Raw genomic sequence first — 20,715 nt, forward strand, 5'->3', positions numbered from 1 at the left:
TGTCCAAAAGCCCTGTAGCCCATTCTACTGGGTAGCCCTTGTTCTGGGGGAGTCTCCACGTTTACATTGCGGGTTTAAATTCAGTTCAAACCCAACCCCGCCCCCTTTAAAAAGATGGCATTTTATGTGGACACTTGAGGTCTGGGGCCATGCTAGTGTCCCAGGGCTACACTGCTGTTGGGGCTGTGCTGATCTGAGGGACCTGCACGGTCACCTGGAGCAACGACGACATCCAGACCTGGCTGCTACTGAGGACCATGTCTGGGTCCATGGCCCGAGTCCTGTATTGCCACCAAAGATCATACAGAAGCCCAGGGTTGGGGCTGAAACCTGAGGCCTTAGTGGTGTCTGGGGCCTATGCGGCTGCCAGAGTCATCTCAACCTGAGTGGCCAGTGCTTCTACCCAGAGCCGGGATGTCATCCAGGTCCAAGCTACTGCTGAAGGTCATGTGTCGGTCTGTGGCCCACCTGCATCTGGGATCTGTGGTGTCTGTGGCCCATGTCACCTCAGGGAGCCACAGGAACCATGCATGATAAAATCAGAGGGCCATGCTGAGTCAGCTCCGCCCAGGGAAAGCTGGCCCTGCCTCTCACTGGATGCTGAAGCAAGAGAACTGGCCTTTGCACTCGGAAGAGGTGACCCCACCCCTCAGCTCAGGTGAGGGAGAACCGATGACCCTGATGGCATGGGTTTAGGGGTGCACAGGAGTTAAGAGAAATGCTCAGCAAGGACACACCCAAGAGCTTGGGTGTGGGTTCCTCGAAGGAGAGCCAATCGATCGTCTCAGCATTATTCACTCCAACTCTGAATGACCCCGGCACCTCACCACACGTGGCCAATCTTAGAAAGGGAAACGGTGGAGGCGCTTTGTTTACGAACTACCCAACCTGCACGGAGATCTGATCTCGGCACCAGGAGAGACAGCAGTGCGGTGAGTTTGTGACCAGCGGAGGCGGAAGCAGCCCTGGACAGGGAACTCTGAAGTTCCTCATCCCCCTCCCTATACTCCCTGGGCTCCCTGCAGGGGCTCTACCCCCCCATACTGCCTCTCTCTTCTTGTCCCACCCAGCTTGCATCCAGAACCCTTCTTCCTTCTGCCCCCTTTCCTCTTTGGGCACATAACACCATCCAGCTCAGTCTGTCTGGCGCTGGGGGCAAATCCTCAGGGCAAGTAGGCAGGCGAGACCTCCTTTGTCTCACTGGCCTGCCTGCACCAACCAAGGTAGGTGCTTTGTTTACGAACTACCCAACCTGCATGGAGATCTGATCTCGGCACCAGGAGAGACAGCAGTGCGGTGAGTTTGTGACCAGCGGCAGCAGAAGCAGCCCTGGAAAGGGAACTCTGAAGTTCCTCATCCCCCTCCCTATACTCCCTGGGCTCCCTGCAGGGGCTCTATACCCCGCATACTGCCTCTCTCTTCTTGTCCCACCCAGCTTGCATCCAGAACCCTTCTTCCTTCTGCCCCCTTTCCTCTTTGGGCACATAACACCATCCAGCTCAGTCTGTCTGGCGCTGGGGGCAAATCCTCAGGGCAAGTAGGCAGGCGAGACTTCCTTTGTTTCACTGGCCTGCCTGCAACAAGCAAGGAGAGACATCACTAGAACACCAGGAGAGCTAGCACTGCAGAGAGCCATCACTGGGAAGGTACATCAGTAGGCAAGGAGACCTGATCCGCTAAAAGAAGATCCAGAGGGGAGCATTCGGAGAAAGAGATGGGCAGGCGCCAATGCAAGAATTCACCTAACAATCTGAAAAACTATATGAAACCACCAGAACCCAGCGACCTCCCAACAGGTGGACATGAACACCTTAATCATGAAGAAGTAGATAAAATTGACTTTATGAAAGTGATTGACGCCCTTAAACAACATGTAAAAAATGCCCTTATAGAAATGGATGAGAAGTATAACAGAAAGTTTGAAGAATTGAGTAAATCAGTGAATGATACCCTAGGAAACCAAGGAAAAACAATGAAACAGATAATGGAAACAGTTCAAGACTTAAAAACTGAAATGGAGGCAAAGAAGAAAACACAAACAGAAGGCCAGCTGGACAGGGAAAATCTAGGTAAACGAATAGAGACCACAGAAGCAAGCATAACCAACAGAATACAAGAGATAGAAGAAAGAATCTCAGATTCTGAAGATACCATAGAGAAAATAAACACGCTGATCAAAGAAAACAGCAAGGCCAACAAATTCTCATCACAAAACATTCAGGAAATATGGGACACAATAAAAAGACCAAACCTAAGAATAATAGGAATAGAAGGAGAAGAAGCGCAGCTCAACGGTCCAGAAAATATATTTAATAAAATTATAGAAGAAAACTTTCCCAACCTAAAGAAAGATATACCTATGAAGGTTCAAGAAGCATACAGAACACCGAATAGGCTGGATCAAAAAAAAATCCTCTCGCCATATAATAATCAAAACACAAAGCATACAGAATAAAGAAAGAATACTAAGAGCAGCAAAGGAAAAAGGCCAAGTTACTTATAAAGGTAAACCTATCAGACTTACACCTGACTTCTCTATGGAAACCATGAAAGCCAGAAGGTCCTGGATAGATGTACTGCAGAAACTAAGAGACCATGGATGCAAGCCCAGACTACTATACCCAGCCAAGCTTTCGTTCACTATAAATGGAGAAAACAAAATTTTCCAGGATAAAAACAAATTTAAACAATACGTAGCCACAAATCCAGCCTTACAGAAAGTAATAGAAGGAAAATCACTAACCAAGGAGTCCAACAATGACCACAATATCTCAGACAACTAGAGACCCTTCACCAGCGCAACACAAAGAAGGGGAACACACAAAATTTACAACTTAAAAAATGACCGGAGTTAACAACCACTGGTCATTAATATCACTTAATGTCAATGGACTCAACTCTCCTATAAAAAGGCACAGACTAAGAGATTGGATACGAAAACAGGATCCAACATTCTGCTGTTTACAAGAAACACACCTCAACCACAAAGACAGGCACCTACTCAGAGTAAAGGGTTGGGATAAGGCTTATCAAGTAATGGACCTAAGAAACAAGCAGGGGTGGCCATACTAATTTCTAACAAAGTTGACTTCAAACTTAAATCAATCAGGAGAGATGGAGAGGGACATTTTCTACTCATAACAGGAACAATTCATCAAGATGAAGTCTCAATCCTGAATATCTATGCCCCTAATATAAAAGCACCCACGTACGTAAAAGAAACATTGTTAAAACTCAAGGCAGCCATCAAACCGCACACATTAATAGTAGGAGACTTTAATACTCCTCTCTCACCAATGGACAGGTCAAGTAGACAGAAACCTAACAGAGAAATAAGAGAATTAATGGAGGTAATGAATCAAATGGACTTAACAGGCATCTATAGAATATTCCACCCAAATAGGAAAGAATATACCTTCTTCTCTGCAGCTCATGGAACCTTCTCAAAAATCGACCACATACTCGGTAACAAAGCAAACATCCACAGTTACAAAAAAATATTAATAACCACCTGTATCTTATCAGATCACCATGGATTAAAGCTAGAATTCAGCAACAATGCTACCCCCAGAAAGCCTACAAACTCATGGAAACTGAATAGTCAACTACTGAACCATACCTGGATTAAGGAAGAAATAAAGAAAGAAATTAAACTCTTCCTTGAAGACAATGAAAATAAAGAAACAACATACTCAAACCTATGGGACACTATGAAAGCAGTTCTGAGAGGAAAGTTCATAGCACTAACTGCCCACTTAAAGAAAACAGAGAAAGCACACATTGGAGACTTAACAGCCCACCTGAAAGCTCTAGAAAAAAAAGAAGCAGACTCACCTAGAAGGGGTAGAAGACTGGAAATAATCAAACTGAGGGCTGAAATCAACAAAATAGAAATACAGAAAACAATTGAAAGAATCAATGAATCAAAAAGCTGGTTCCTGGAGAAAATCAACAAGATTGATAAACCCCTATCCAAACTAATCAAACGGCAGAGAGAGAATTTGCAAATTAATAAGATCAGAAATGAAAAGGGAGACATAACCACAGACACAGAGGAAATTCAGAGAATCATTAGATCTTACTACAAAAGCCTGTATGCCACAAAACTGGAAAATGTAAAAGAAATGGACGCTTTTTTAGATAAATACCATTTACCAAAGTTAAACCAGGACCAGGTGAACAACCTAAATAGACCTGTTAGTCGTGAAGAATTAGAAGCTGTTATCAAAAACCTCCCTTCCAAAAAAAGTCCAGGACCAGATGGTTTCAATGCGGAATTCTACCAGAACTTCCAAGAAGACCTAATACCTATTCTCCTTAATGTATTTCACAATATAGAAACAGAAGAGTCATTGCCAAATTCCTTTTATGAAGCTACAGTAACTCTGATACCAAAACCACACAAAGACCCAACCAAGAAAGAGAATTACAGGCCAATCTCACTCATGAACATCGATGCAAAAATCCTCAACAAAATTCTGGCAAACCGAATCCAAGAACACATTAGAAAAATTATCCATTATGATCAAGTAGGCTTCATACCAGAGATGCAGGGCTGGTTTAACATACGCAAATCTATCAATGTAATCCATCATATAAATAAACTGAAAGAAAAAAACCATATGATCGTTTCATTAGATGCTGAAAAAGCATTTGACAAAATTCAACATCCCTTTATGATAAAAGTCTTGGAGAGATTAGGGATACAAGGGTCATACCTAAATATAATTAAAGCTATATACAGCAAGCCGACAGCTAATATCAAATTAAATGGAGAGAAACTTAAAGCCATCCCACTAAAATCAGGAACACGCCAAGGCTGTCCACTCTCTCCATACCTCTTCAATATAGTTCTCGAAGTTTTAGCAATAGCAATAAGACAACATAAGGGGATAAAGGGGATTCAAATTGGAAAGGAAGAAGTTAAACTTGCATTATTTGCAGATGATATGATAGTGTACATGAGCGACCCCAAAAACTCCTCCAAAAAACTCCTACAGCTGATAAACGCCTTTAGTAATGTGGCAGGATACAAGATCAACTCCAAAAAATCAGTCGCCCTCTTATACACAAAGGATCTGGAAGCAGAGAGAGAAATAAGAGAATCATCACCTTTCACGATAGCCACAAACAGCATAAAATATCTTGGGGTAACTCTAACCAAGGAAGTGAAAGATCTATTTGACAAAAACTTTAAGGCATTGAAGAAAGAAATTGAAGAGGATACCAGAAAATGGAAGGATCTCCCTTGCTCTTGGATTGGGAGAATCAACATAGTAAAAATGGCAATTCTACCAAGGGCAATTTGTAGATTCAATGCAATCCCCATTAAAATCCCATCAAAATTCTTCACAGATCTTGAAAGGACAATAATCAACTTTATATGGAGAAACAAAAAACCCAGGATAGCCAAAACAATCTTATACAATAAAGGAACTTCTGGAGGCATTACCATCCCTGACTTCAAACTCTATTACAGAGCTACAGTAATGAAAACAGCGTGGTACTGGCATAAAAACAGAGAAGTCGACCAATGGAATCGTATAGAAGACCCGGATTTTAACCCACAAACCTATGAACAACTGATTTTCGATAAAGGAGCTAAAAGTATACAATGGAAGAAAGAAAGCATCTTCAACAAATGGTGCTGGCACAATTGGATGTCAACCTGTAGAAGAATGAAAATAGACCCATATCTATCACCATGCACAAAACTCAAGTCCAAATGGATCAAAGACCTCAATATCAATCTGAACACACTGAACCTGATAGAAGAGAAAATGGGAAGTACCCTACAACATATGGGCACTGGAGATCGCTTCCTATGTATAACCCCAGCAGCACAGACATTAAGGGCAACATTGAATAAATGGGACCTCCTGAAACTGAGAAGCTTCTGTAAAGCAAAGGACACTGTCATTAAGACAAAAAGGCAGCCTACTGACTGGGAGAAGATCTTCACCAACCCCACAACAGACAAAGGTCTGATCTCCAAAATATATAAAGAACTCAAGAAACTAGACTTTAAAAGGATAATTAACCCAATTAAAAAATGGGGCACTGAACTGAACAGAGAATTCTCAACAGAAGAAGTTAAAATGGCCAAAAGATACTTAAGGTCATGCTCAACCTCCTTAGCGATCAGAGAAATGCAAATCAAAACAACTTTGAGATATCATCTTACACCTGTCAGAATGGCTAAAATCAAAAACACCAAGGATAGCCTTTGCTGGAGAGGTTGTGGAGAAAGGGGTACCCTCATCCATTGCTGGTGGGACTGCAAACTTGTGCAACCACTTTGGAAATCAGTGTGGCGGTTTCTCAGAAAAATTGGGATCAACCTACCCCTGGACCCAGCAATAGCACTCTTGGGAATATACCCAAGAGATGCCCTATCATATGACAAAAGCATTTGTCCAACTATGTTCATAGCAGCATTATTTGTAATAGCCAGAACCTGGAAGCAACCTAGATGCCCTTCAATGGAAGATTGGATGAAGAAAGTGTGGAATATATACACATTAGAGTACTACTCTGCGGTAAAAAACAATGACTTCTCGAATTTTGCATGCAAATGGATGGAAATAGAAAATACGATCCTTAGTGAGGTAACCCAGACCCAAAAAGAAGAACATGGGATGTACTCACTCATAATTGGTTTCTAGCCATGGATAGGGGCCACTGAGTCTATAATTTGTGATCCTAAAGAAGCTAAACAAGAGGGTAAACCCAAGGAAAAACATATAGATATCCTCCCAGCTATGGGAAATAGACATGACTGATGGGCAAAAAATTGGAATCTTGGGGGTGGGGTGGGATGGGGATGAGGGGTGATGGGGAGAGAAAAGTGTGAAGGAGAGGATGAGGGGAACTGGGGGAATCGGGGTGATTGGGGATAAAGGAAGGTTGGATAGGGGAGCAGGGAAACGCATACCTTAGGTAAGGGAGCCACCTAAGGGGTGGCAAGAGACTTGAACTTGGAATGGCTACCAGATGCCCAGGGCAATGTCCCCAGTTAGTTCATTGGGGCACCTGAGGATAGGGAACCTGAAATGAACCTATCCTATAATCATACTGATGAATATCTTGCATATCGCCATAGAACCTTCATCTAGCGATGGATGGAGATAGAGCCAGAGACCCACACTGGAGCACCGGACTGAGCTCCCAAGGTTATAATGAGGAACAGAAGGAGAGAGAACATGAACAAGGAAGTCAGGACCATGAGGGGTGCACCCAACCACTGAGACAGTGGGGCCGATCTATTGGGAGCTCGCCAAGGTCAGCTGGACTGCTACTGAAAAAACATGGGATAAAACCGGACTCTCGGAATGTGGCGGACAATGAGAGCTGACGAGAGGCCAAGGAGAATGGCACAGGAACTTTCAACTGGAGATAGATCGAGAGAGAGACAGATACCCAAATTGGAGCAACGGTCTGAGCTCTTAAGGTCCAAATGAGGAGCAGAAGGAGGGAGAACATGAGCAAGGAAATCAGGACCACGAGGCGTGCACCCACCCACTGTGACAGTGGAACTGATCTATTGGGAGCTTTTCAAGGCCAGCTGGACTGGGACTGAATAAGCATGGGTTGAAACTGGACTCTCTGAACATGGCGGACAATGAAGGCTGATGAGAATCCAAGAACAATGGCACTAGGTTTCGATCCTAATACATGAACTGGCTTTGTGAGGGGTTAGCCTGTTTTGATGCTCACCTTCCTGGGCCTGGATGGAAGTGGGAGGACCTTGGTCTTCCTGTAGGGCAGGGAATTTGGACTGCTCTTCAGTATCGAGAGGGAGGGGGAATGGACTGGGGGGAGGAGAAGAGAAGTGGGGATGGGGGAGGGGAGTGGGGGGAGGGGGCAATGTGTGGGAGGAGGGGAGGGAAATGGGAAACGGGGAGCAGTTGGAAATTTTAATTAAAAAAGAATAAAAAAAAAAAAAAAAGAAAGGGAAACGGTGTTCTGAAGTTTACCACTGAAAGCTTCCAACCTCTTTCTTATCTGTTCAAATATTCCTGACCCCACCCAGCGGTCCAGAAGGCAAGGTCAGCTAACTTCTCCTGTGATAAAAGGATCCTATTTTCTTTCAGGGGAGTGAGTCTCTTTCTGAGAATTTACCTGCTGTGTTTCTCTCCACAGTGTCTATTTCTTACTAAAACTTCTGATTCAGCCGTGGTCTGGTGCCGTGCCCTGGGCTCATTGTCCTGGTACAGTGGGCAGGTTAGGTGAACCCAATACGCTTTGACTTAGGACATTTTTATTTTTGAGTGAATTGCTCATTGTCCTGGTACAGTGGGCAGGTTAGGTGAACCCAATACTCTTTGACTTAGGACATTTTTATTTTTGAGTGAATTTATCAGAACGTTATTCCATTGTGAGTCGGGACCACCATTTAGGAAGCACCCCTTTGAGAGTCTGTGAGCACCCGACAAACAATGCATGAGTTCGTATACCCACAAGAGCACGAAGACAAAAGCTATCCTGGACCACTGAGTATCAGGCAAGGATTTCTTGACAGTCTTTGATGCTCGAGAGAAATCCAGAGCCCTGCTAATAAAGAGGCTGCTTTCTGAAGCTGGGAAGATGGCTCAGCTCCTCCAGAGGGCCTGGATTTGACTCCCAGAACTCACATGGTGACTCACGGCTATCAATAACTCTACTTCCAAGTGATCTGATGTTTCCCTCTGGTTGCCACAAGCAATAGGCCCACACAAGGTATAAAGACATATACACACGTGCATGCCTACACACATATACACACACACCATGTTGCTTTTACATTTGACTTTGCAGTTTTGGTAATCCTTGCCAGGATCTGATTTTATTTTAGCTAACATATACAACAAATTGCCCATTAAAGAACAACAGAAATCATGGAAAGATTGAATCTACTCCAGAAGTATGCATTGCCTGTTCAGTTCTGGCCAGGGCTTGGCGCAGGAGGGGCTGCTTTGGAGAGGCAGCGATGATGCTGGTGTCCGCAATGAGGTGCTGTTTTTGTACACTCTTTGTAGCAGGTCCCCTTTTTTTCACTTTTATGCTTTGAAAAGATCTCTTCCATTGTGGAGCTCTGTATTGTGCAAGAAAAGGGATTGAGGCTTAGCTCCCTGAAAGGGCTATGTCTATTACAGTCAGAGCTTCAGCCTGTTGCTCTAGTCCTATCTGTAGCTGTCTGAGATTGGCTGCAAAGGGGACCATTTTTTTCTGGGGTGGAACTGAAGGATCACTGGAGCAGGTATGACTGGTGGAGCCCTTAGGGAAAGAAACCTTGTGAGTGACTGTGGGTGATGTTACTTCATTTCCCTCCTGTGATAGAACCCATAGTTCACCCATTTAGTGGCTTCTCTCAGCTCAGTAAGTGTTTATTGAGTTTGAGCACTGTTACTGGCCGGGGTATTCTAGGCAGTTGGAAAAGATTGCTAAACAAACATGGTTCCCTGGGGGTACTGGCTGGGGGACAAGGATTGTCCTGGAGACATGAGGGAGGGATTTGATGAGGAGCTGAAAGGGGCTTCTTGGCAGAAAACAACTTGTGTTCTGGGCCTGAGACCCGGTCTGGGCAGTGTACCACAGGGCCTGTTCTGGAGAAGTAGGGGTAAGAGTATGGCAGGGATTCCAGGGGCAAATGGGGAGGGAGGGAAATGGGGGTCAGGGGTTCTCTGTAGATGGCCTCCTTGGCTGCATGGACCCGTCTGGGCCTTGAACGTCTTTGAACATTGAGCCTAGAAAGTTGTGTGTGTGTGTGTGGTGTGTGTGTGTTGGGATAGGGTAGAGGGTAGTCCCCTGAGCAGGTGTACATCAATTAACCTAACTCAGAAAAATGGAAGAGACCTTTCTTTGGACCATGGTTTAACAGGATCACAACAATCATAGTGTCCTCACAGCAGGGTCTGAACCCCACCTCCCTCTGTCCTTCTGTGAACCCCATGCTTCTGAATCAGGATCCTTGTTTGCAAATACCCCAGACTGTCCTCTGGCTGCCTTGGCTTCATTTCCCCCTGAGACACCCCTTGCCAGCATCGCTGAGAGCAAGCCAGTGATGTGCAGGGTCCTCTGGGCCCAGAGCACAGGGATCTTGACTGCAGGATCCGGCCAAGGACACTCAGTGCCTGTCAGCACGGGCTTCTCCTGTGGTCAGCTGGGCCTGTCCCCACAGAGCTGTGCAGAGAGGAGAGGACACAGCACAAGCCTGGGGTTCAGAGATGGAAAGGCTGACACTGAGCACTGTGGTGACCGCTTAGCTGTGCAGTGAGTGGCGTGGCATCACGGTGGGGTTTCTTCCTGAGAAATGGCTCAGAGTCCTGGAGGATCTCCGGGGCTGGGGCAAACAGGAAAGAAGAGCTTCTCTTGACTGTTACCATGTCAGGGCAACAACAGATTCTGTGAATGGGAAGGGCTTCTGTCTGGGAATGGGCGCATGTATTTTCTCCTGGGTATTTTGAGAGATGAGGGCGAAATGTAAATTGCATACCGCTTCCAGGAAGTGTTTTTGGAGTTTTGTAGCCTGAGACTTAAAAACTTTCTATTCTTTTTTTTTGGTTGTTGTTTTATTTTGCTTTTTGGAGACAGGGTTTCTCTGTGTAGCCCTGGCTGTCCTAGAACTCGCTCTGTGGACTGGAGCTGGCCTTGAAATCAGAGATTTGAGGTAGGGTTTCTCTATGTAACAGTCCTGGCTTTTCTGGACCTCGCTCTGTAGACCAGGCTGGCCTCAAATTCACAGAGATCCACCTGCCTCTGCCTCCCAAGTGCTGGGATCAAAGACGTGTGCCACCACTACCTGTCAGGAGAGATGGTTCTGCTGTTAAAGTCTAGGCTTGCAACCAAAAAATATAAAACTTTCTATTCTATTGTGAGGTACTTTTGCTCCCTCACTATACTATGGGTTTTCAGGAGTGTGTGCAAAAGTATATGTACAAGATTAGTTTTTTACAGTATTTTTAATAAAAGCAAGAAAAATTGATGGCCATCTAATATGTATAATAGGTAAAATATTTACGGCATATAGAAACAGGATATTTACGGCATATGTAGAAATAGGATATCCATTAAGATAAGGCTTACAAAGAATCCACAGTGTCAAAGGAAAGTCTTTAGATATGTATTTAACTATAAAGTTCATAATAAAAAAATTATACAGTGTGATACTCAACTATCAAAAGTTACCTGTTGTAGATAAAAACTGAGAAGAAATATATATTAAAGTATATTTCTGGGTCATGTTACTGCAGATTTTTTGTTTGTTTCTTCTTTAGAGACTTTTCCTAAGTCTCTAAAAAAAATATGGATTCCCTTTTCAAACAGCCACAAAACAAGCCTGCTTTATTTTTAAGTGCTGTGTCCACACACACTTATCCGATCACGGGTTTGGAATTTTATTTGGAAAATCTGGTTACAGTAAATATAGGTCAACAGCTTTCCAAAGACTTTTTAATTGGAGACTGAAAAAAACATCTTCAAAGTAAATGACCTCCCAGGCTCTATCTAGATGGGAAGGAAAATAAAAAACTCAAAGAAGTGGGGTACGGCTTTCATCATTCCCTGAAACAAGGGCCTCCTGCTCTTGGCTTAGGGTGAAGCAGGGTGGGGTGTCTTTGTTTCCTTTCTGAGACTTAGCTCCGGGGCTGTTGACTGTTTAACTCGTGGGAAACAGCTTTTCTTACCCTTATCCCCTCCCCCCTTCTGTGTGTGTGTGTGTGACTGTGTGTGGAGGGGGTAAGACATGAATGCAGAAGGCCCCACCTGGAATTTGCAGACCAGTCAGATGGGACAAAACAGCAAGCTGCTCCCAGACATTGCCCTTTATGTTGAAAAAGTGACAAACAAAAGGTTTTCCAAGATAAAATGACATAAAAGTGGCATCATGTGACACCTCTGTGTTAGTCACTGTTCTAAGTGACTAAGATTATGAGAGAGAGAGAGAGAGAGAGAGAGAGAGAGAGAGAGAGAGAGAGAGAGAGAGAGAGAGAGCGCATTTAACTGGGGGCTTGCTTTCCGTTTCAGAGGGTTAGTCTGTTATCATCATGGCAGGGAGCATGGTAGCATGCAGGCAGGTGTGGAGCAGTAGCTGAGAGTTATATCCTGATCCATAGGTAGGGAGAGAGAGAGAGAGAGAGAGAGAGAGAGAGAGAGAGAGAGAGAGAGAGAGAGAGAGAGACTGGGTGGGCTTGAGGTGGGTTTTTGAAAACTCAAAGCCCACCGGCAATGACACACTTCTTCCACAAGGCCACACCTTCTAATCCTGTCAAACCGCCCTTCCCTGGTGAGTAAGTGCTTAAATTTATGAGCCCATGGGGACCTTCTCATTTAAACCACCAGCCCTGTCTCAATCACCCGAGGGTCTCCTGACAGTGAAAGCACTGATCTTCTACGGTCAGAGTGGTTGAGACCCAGGAGCCTGCATTTCTGTCCAGCGGCCCGTTCTGCGCCATGCTGCTCATCCCAGGAAAGGACCAATAAGATGTGCAGCTGTCCTGAAGACCACTAGGAGGCCACAGAGTGCAGCCGTGGTTCTACAGACTTCTAATACTCAGTGTGTATTGGGACCACCCAGAGAGGCCTAGAACAGCAAAACTTCAGCTTGGTCCTTACAGCCAACATCAGCTGGTATGGAAATTAGGATGACAAAGCTATGGCAGGTATTTGCATATGGGTCAAATCAGAGTAAGACGGCTCCTGCTTGGTAGACCAGTGACTTCCTGACTTCTGGTGCATTGTGTGGGTTCACAGACTGACCTGGGCTCAGCTGGGAGGAGGCAGGGACAGCAGTGGCTAGATAGACTGACCCAGGAAAGGACTGTCACTGTCTGTTCCAAAGACCTTAGCAGGAGGGTACAACCTGTGGTAAGCCTGTGAGGGTACAGCCTGTGGTAAGCCTGTGAGGGTACAGCCTGTGGTATGCCCATAGATGCGACCTGAGGCCTCAGGTAGAAGTCTGCCTCTCTCTACCTTACCTATGGCTTTCCTGACCTGTATCTTCTCATGGAACTAAAAGAAAAATCTGTCTACAATTCGTAGAACATTAGAATTCAGTGTGTGTGTATGTGTGTGTATACATGTGTGGCATGCTGCATGTGTGGAAGTCAGAGGATGACTTGGAGTCCATGATTTCCTTCTGTCATGTGGGCGCTGAGGCTGTTGTCAGGCTTGCCAGCAAGTGCCTTTACCTGCGGGGGCATCTCAACTGCCCAGGATTGAGCTGTTTTGAGATTATTTTTGCATCTTAGCATTCTATCCTCAAGGACTGTCTGACCGTCATCCAGTTCTGTCTCACGGCATTATCTTCATTATTTCTTTGCAGCTGTGGCCTTTGAGCTCTGTTCTTTGGATCCATAAGAAAGCAATGGTTTTGTCTCTGCTGGGTGCAGTTGAAATTTTTACAAATTTTCTGGTAATAGCAAGGCGTGTGTCCAAAACTTGGAGGAAACAGAGATCTTTAAGCAATGTTTTCTAAACATGGTAAAATTTCTTATCTGATAAACCAATTCCACAAAACCACATTGTTCTTGAGTGAATTTTAGAATTTCAAGAAGGCAAAAAATACATACAAGCACTAGATAATCTTTTTCTGTCCTTTTCTCGATGCTGGCTGAAGACACCCACCTGCTAATCTAAAACAGCCATTTTTCTGTGAAAGTGTATTGACATGGCTGCTTAAATTGCAGTCTTTCTTCAGGTTTATTTTTATATCAAATTCTCTTTGTATTTACAGCTTGACTTTTTTTTCCCTCAGGCAGTTTCTGGTAGTAGATTTTTAAGGACAGATATAATCACACCCAGCTGAGTGTCTACCCTACAGTTTCATGTGTGAACAAAGCAACTGATATATAGATATCACAGATGTCTGTATTAAGAAATTGATTTGCTCATATAGCCATCTGGTTATAGGTTCAACCTTTAGGTCAACTTCAAATGGTTGACATTTATCTTGCATTGTCTGTCTTCTGCTTATCACCAGATGGCCCCTGAATGTTACAGAGACACCCATATAAATCTCCACTGCTATATTACTTAATCAGTGATACCACACCAAGAACTTTTGTCAGCTCAAAGTGTGCCATTGGGCAGGAGACATGGGTGAGAGGGTAAGGGGATTGCTGCCTCCATGTGAGAAATGGAGTTTGGATCCCCAACACTCACATAAATGTCAGGCTCAGCTGGCAGCCATCAAAAATTCTAGTACTTAGGATAGAGCAAAGGAACAAGCTGATTAGATGCATTGATCAAATCGATGAGCTCCGAGTTCAACAGAGAGACCCTGTCTCGATGAATACAGTGGAGAGCAATTTAGAAAGACTCCTGACATCCACCTCTGGCCTACACATGCATGCCCACACACATACAAGTGCATCCCCATATATGCAAACAGGCATTCATACACATGTGATGTAGGAAATCCTTCTGTAAATGTGTTGCTTTTATTGGTTAATGAGTAAAGACACTGCCTTGGCCTGTTGATAGGGCAGAGTAGAATGAGGTGGGGAAAACTACATTGAATGCTGGGAGAAAGGAGGTGGAGTCAGGAGATGCCATGTAGCCCTGCCAGAGACAGACATCGGAACTTTACTCGGTAAGCCACAGCCTCATAGTGATACATAGATTAATGGAGATGGGTTAGCCAGATATGAGTTAGCCAGAAATATGCTTAATTTATTGGCTAAACAGTATTGCAAATCATATAGTTTCTGTGTGATTATTTCAGGGCTGAGCAGCCGGGAACAAACAAGTGGCTCACCTACTACAAACTGGTGCTCCAATGTGTGCTCACTAAATCCACATAAACCCTGAGAGGGCTTGGAAAGTAATTCTAGACACTAACAGACAAAGTTTAGCTATATCTTTTTTTCAGATAGGCTCTGTTTGCTGGCCGCATGCTGCAACTCCTTTAAGAGAGGTAATCCTAATTCAGCGGTAGCAAAAAACAACACAAAACAAAACAAAAACAAAAAACTGTGCAGTTTCAAAATTGTAGCTTCCTGGTTCACCAGACAAATGGCTCTGACTATGGAGCACTTGAATGGGGTTTGTGGGCCTGGGTGCTTGTATGCCCACTTGGGGTTAGGAGGAAAGTAACTGAGACCATGCCTGTGACTCAGCAACCCCTGTCTGGGCAGGTGGCAGGATCAGGTCTGCTAGTAGTACACAGGAAGGAGAGCATGGCGGATTCCCACTGCCATACACAGAGATATTTCCAGGCCATGCATTACACTTCATGGCAGATTTAGCTTGTACTCAGATAAAAAGGGTTTATATGCTGCATGGTGCTTCCCAGAGTTGAGGTAGTGAGAATGACTCCCATCATACAGTCTCAGAGGCAGTAAACATGTTTCCTCCATGTTGCACTGGGTGGAGCCAATATGCAGGGCCTTGTTGGGCCTAGCCAAATCTGCTTAGCAATAAAAATAAATAAATAAATAAATAAATAAATAAATAAATAAATAAAAAGATGCTTCTGGTCAGAAAATAATTACAGATGTACAATAAAGACAAATTCAGATGAAACTTGGGAGAGAGAAGAAAAAGAGTATAGAGAGTCTTGAAGTAAATGGTTTTTTAAAAAATAAAGCAAAGTCTTTAAAGAGACAGAGCAAATGTGTGGAAAAAGTAATAGAGTAAGAAAAATAAACCATGTAAAGATGGAAAATACACAGAGTCTGAATTATATACATTATTGTGTTTTCTTTAAATTTTTTTGACTGTGAAGGAGCTGAGTACAGAGAGACATTTCATTGTATGGGCAGCTAAGATAAACCAGAGTTTGGGTCTCAAGATATGTTGTTTTGAAAAAGAGGTTCTTCTTTTATTTCCACAGAGAATGAGAACCTGTGGATTTATTCTAGGCTAATGTGGTCTGATGGACCAAGACCCCCTGAAAAGTTGCAATGAACACCCCCAAAATTTACTTTGCCCAACCAAAATCAGGAAGCAGTTTGGAGAGAACTATGCCCAAATTTCCAAATATTGTTTATAAATATTTGTTTACATTTAAAGGAGATATGCTATAGAGATCAATACTTTGCATCAGTATGAATCTTGATTTATTGATACAAATTTAAGATCAGTTTTGTTATTTGTATATTTCAGCTCTTGATTAAGGTATTGTATTTGTGGAATTCATTTAAAAATGTAATACATAATTAAGAAATATAGGTTAATAGATAATCATCTATAATAGTCAAACTTGTAGTTATGTTAGATTTTCTAGATGTACGGAGATATATTTCAGATGGATAGGTAGTCTTCAAACCTTTCAAAGACTACAGAATATGGCATTTAAAATGTTTTAATAACTTAGGACTTTTCATGACACATCTGCTTTTGGCAGTACCAATTACTTCATGAAGAAAATGGGCATCAAAGAGGCTACTTATGGAGTTTGATGGCCATTTGGGCATGAGAATGCTCTTGTCTGAACTGCTTAATGTTATGCTATGTGATCTGGACATGCAGGACCCACAGAGAAATGACTGCTGAACTTGCCCAAAGGTGAGGTGATCCTTCAGGGATCCTGCCTCATGAAAGAGTCTGCTATACATTCTACAGGACACAGAAGAAAGTAACTGACAAACTGCCAATATAGGTGTAACTGTCTTTGAAATTTCTTGTTTAGTGGAAAAGTCTGCTGGATATTATGGGCATGTAGGCTGAAGATGGATACTTCAATGGTACAGAAGAACCTTGGGTGACTATCCATGTAGTGAGATGTCTCTGTCAATTCTAGAGTTTTGGAAGTTGCTTACAATGCACTTCCTGTTTACTTAAATAATCTTATATCCTTCTGGAGTCTTTGGTAGAGGTGAAGAATTGACAGTTATAGTTTTTGTTAGTTATGATAAAAGATAAAGTAGATATAAATATTGTAACTATAATTCTTACTTGATACCTGTTTTGTTATATGCAATTTTATGATGTTAAAGCTAAAACCTTCCTTTTTATTTAAACAGAAAAGGGGAAATGATGTAGGGAGTCTTTCTGTATATGTGTTGCTTTTATTGGTTAACGAATAAAGAAACTGCCTTGGCCTGTTGATAGGACAGAGTAGAACAAGGCGGGGAAAACTATACTGAATGTTGGGAGAAAGAAGGTGGAGTCAGGAGATGCCATGTAACCTTGCCAGAGACAGACACAAGAACTTTACCAGGTAAGTCACAGCCTTGTGGCAATACACAGATTAATGGAGATGGGTTAATTTAAGATATGAGTTAGCCAGAAATATGTTTAATCTATTGGCCAAACAGTGTTGCAAATCATATGGTTTCTGTGTGATTATTTGGTGCTGAGCAGCCAGGAACAAACAAGCAGCTCTATTACACACATTCACACCATACATATACACATGCAAAATAAATAAGTAAGTAAATAAATAAATAAATGTACATGAATATATAGAACACTTCTTTTACCACTTCCTTTGATTATTGTAACATGAAGGCAATGACCCTCAAGTCCAAAGACTGCTGGGCCAGTGAGTGGGTCTGTTGCTCACAGCATGTTTAGAGTGGGCACAATACATGTAATTACTATTATGGTTATTCTTTCACAAGTACTATTTGCTCAGTAGACAGTTATTAGAACATGTGAGGTGTTAGACAATGTACTAAATGCTGATGACAAAATGATGACCAAGCTTCTTGTCCATTAGAGAAGGCAGATTACTTTGGCAAGGGAAGTAACTAATGAGCAATATGAGATTTGGGTATTGGCAATCAGTCACTGGATAACAATCAATCAATGACAACATCCCAAGGAACATGGCTAGTGCCAGGTCTCAGGAGGGATAAAACCTAAGTGTGAACTGATCAGTCAATACACCACCATGAACACAAAGGACCAGAGGCTCAGAGATGAAGCAGAGTCTAACACTGCTAAGTGAGAGCATTGACCCACCCCAAGGGGAAGATATCAGTGTTAAGTTCCATACAGGATCTCTTCTGGTGCTCTAGTCCTGAAGGGATCCAGGGAAGGGAAATCCTGCCCCTTATATGTGAAAGGGTGGAGTGGGCAAGGACATAGGAGAGGATGCAGACAGGTATGTGGGTCTAAAATGTGAGATGGCAAGGGGCTCTGAAAGGAACTAGACAGCTGTCTATGGTGCCTTGCTTCTATCCTTGGGGTAAGGAACAGGCATGGGTAGAAGGCTGGAGGGAGGGGTTGCGATCACAGAACTCTGTGACAAGAATTAGCACCTCATCTCTGGGTACAAATGGCCAGACGTGGGGACACAAGAAAGGAGGGACAGAAGCAGGAGATGTTTGGAGGAGGGAAAGCCAACCCTGAATTCAGGTAGCATCATTCCATGGCCCAGAGTCCTGGAGAAATAACCCGGAAAAGAAGGAGGAAGCAAGCAGAGTACCAGCATTCACTCTCTCTCCTTCCTGACTGTGGATGAGCCGTGACAAGCAGCCTCATGTTTCTACTGCCATGCCTTCCCTACCATGATGGACTGTATCCCTTCAAACCGCAAGCCAAACAAACAAACAAAAAAAAAACAAAAAACAAAAAAAACCCCTCTTCCTTTTACGCTAGTTTTTTGTCATAGCAACAAGGAAAGTAATGGACACATTGTTAATCTACAGCTCAGCTCTGTCATCAGGAGTCTTCAACTGCAAGTTCTCAGCTTCCCTTGCCTTTTACCATGCCCCCTTCCCCATCACCACCTCAATTTCATTCTCTGTAGATGTCAGCTGCATGCCAGATACAGAATCAGGTGCTGGGAAGCACACACTCAGTGTGGAATTGTATTTTCTGATGACCCTATGACATTTCTTTCTTTTAAATTTAAAACAGAGAAAGGGTGTTTTCGCCAGTACAGAGAACTGTTTTTCCAGACAGGGATCATGTTGGAGTCAGAAGCCAAGTCAGCATGGCCTGAGGGCCTTACCTTGCTGGCAGTCTCTGCTGAGGACACACTGTCTTTGGGGGCTGAACCCAGAGCCTCATCAGTTATGTGGGTGCTTTGAGCTAGAGTGTGCCATGAGGTGAATTTGCTGTGGAAAACCTTTGGGTTTAGAACCCCCCTTTGTCTTTGTGCTTCATCATGCTTACACGTAGATCTTTTCATGCATCTGGTCAATAGTTTATTCTCAAGAATGTGAAGTCATTGTTGGCTGGGGAACCTTTGGCATTTGCTCTCTTAGATCCTGTGTGAGCATTAGCTGTCTAGATTCTTTGAGTCCTTGGGGCTCAGGGTTCATTTCTGAGCCGGCAGGTGTAGGAGAATGGAACTCTGGGTAAATCTGGGGATGTGAGGAAGCCTCTTCCAGACTTTCCTGTGGGGGTGTCATAATTTATAAACATGCTATTTGTCTGTTGTGTGCATTTTCTAGAATGCCTTCTGTCCCTTTTAACTTATTTTCCTTCCTCCCTCCAATCTTAGTCACCCTGGAAGGGGCTGTGTGTGTGACTAAAATAATCTCTTGAAGAGCCTTTGGAAGCTCTGGTCTCTGTGGCACTTGCTGGGAGCAAGGCCCCAATTTCAGGGCTACACACAGGCATACTATAGGTGGGTTTGAATACACCTTCCCAGTGGATTGTGATTGGTAGCCCTGCTGTGATCTTATCTATACATAGTGGGATATCTCCCACTGTTTCCTCCCACAGTTCAAACCTCCTACTGCCTCCTCCCTACAGGTCACATCTCCCACTGCCTCCTTCTTAGAATTCACACTTCCTAGTGCCTCCTCCTCACAGTTCACACCTCCCACTGCCTCCTCCCCACAGGTCACACCTCCACTGCCTCCTCCCCACAGGTCACACCTCCCACTGCCTTCTCCCACAGTTCACACCTCCCGCTGCCTCCTCCCCACAGCTCAGTGGCATACTCCTTAGTCATAGCCATGGTTGTAAAAGGTCAGAGCAGCTGCAGTCCCCTTGGGAGCCAGGGCCTTTCTCCTTCAGTGCAGAGGTAACAACTGAGGCTCTGCTTCAAGTTCACCATAGGGCCAACCAGAATGCATAATTTTCCTGGGGATAAAAGAGAAGGGGACTCAGAAGAGGAGGGAGATGAGGAGGTGAAAGAGAGAGAGAAGGAGAGGAAGAGGGAGGAGGGGGGCAGAGAGAGAGAGTACACACACACACACACATATGTACATATATATCTCTATATCTATCCCTTTATCCATATCTGTATCTATATCTATGTATCTCTCTATACATACACACACAGATATTAAATGAGAAAAGATGGCCTCCAGCCATAGAAGGTGGAGATTATTAAAACTGAGTTCAAGGTAACGTCCCTGAGTTCTGAGAGCTTCACAATTTCCCAGTCCCATAGGACTTTAGAGTCAGTCAGTGGTAGAGGTTGCTCTGGATCTAGGGGCATGGATGATGCCCTCTGTCCCACGATCAATAAGAGAGCTTTGGTTAGAAACTTCCTTCAGTTCCCATGACTACCTCCCAAGTCAGGAGGAAGATCCTCCTTGCTGGGGGTGCTCCCCTCCAGCAAGCCTTACAATTCACACCCTAGCAGACTTCATGGGGCCGGTAGTGCGGATGAATGGCCCTCTTCTCTAAGACAGAGGACTGGAAATGGGATCTGGCTTCAAGTTCTGAACTCAGGCATCCGGGTCTAGTAGGACTTTCAGGTTATATTTGAATGTCTGTGGGGATTTTCTGTTTCTAGTGCTTGGTAAACCAATTTCTACCTTTGTGCATTACTAGATTGCCCCAGAGGCCAACTTTATCACCCACGCCTCAGTGACAGCCATCATGGCT

The sequence above is a fragment of the Chionomys nivalis genome, chromosome 2 (genome assembly GCF_950005125.1).
Source record: "Chionomys nivalis chromosome 2, mChiNiv1.1, whole genome shotgun sequence".
NCBI classification, from domain to species: domain Eukaryota; kingdom Metazoa; phylum Chordata; class Mammalia; order Rodentia; family Cricetidae; genus Chionomys; species Chionomys nivalis.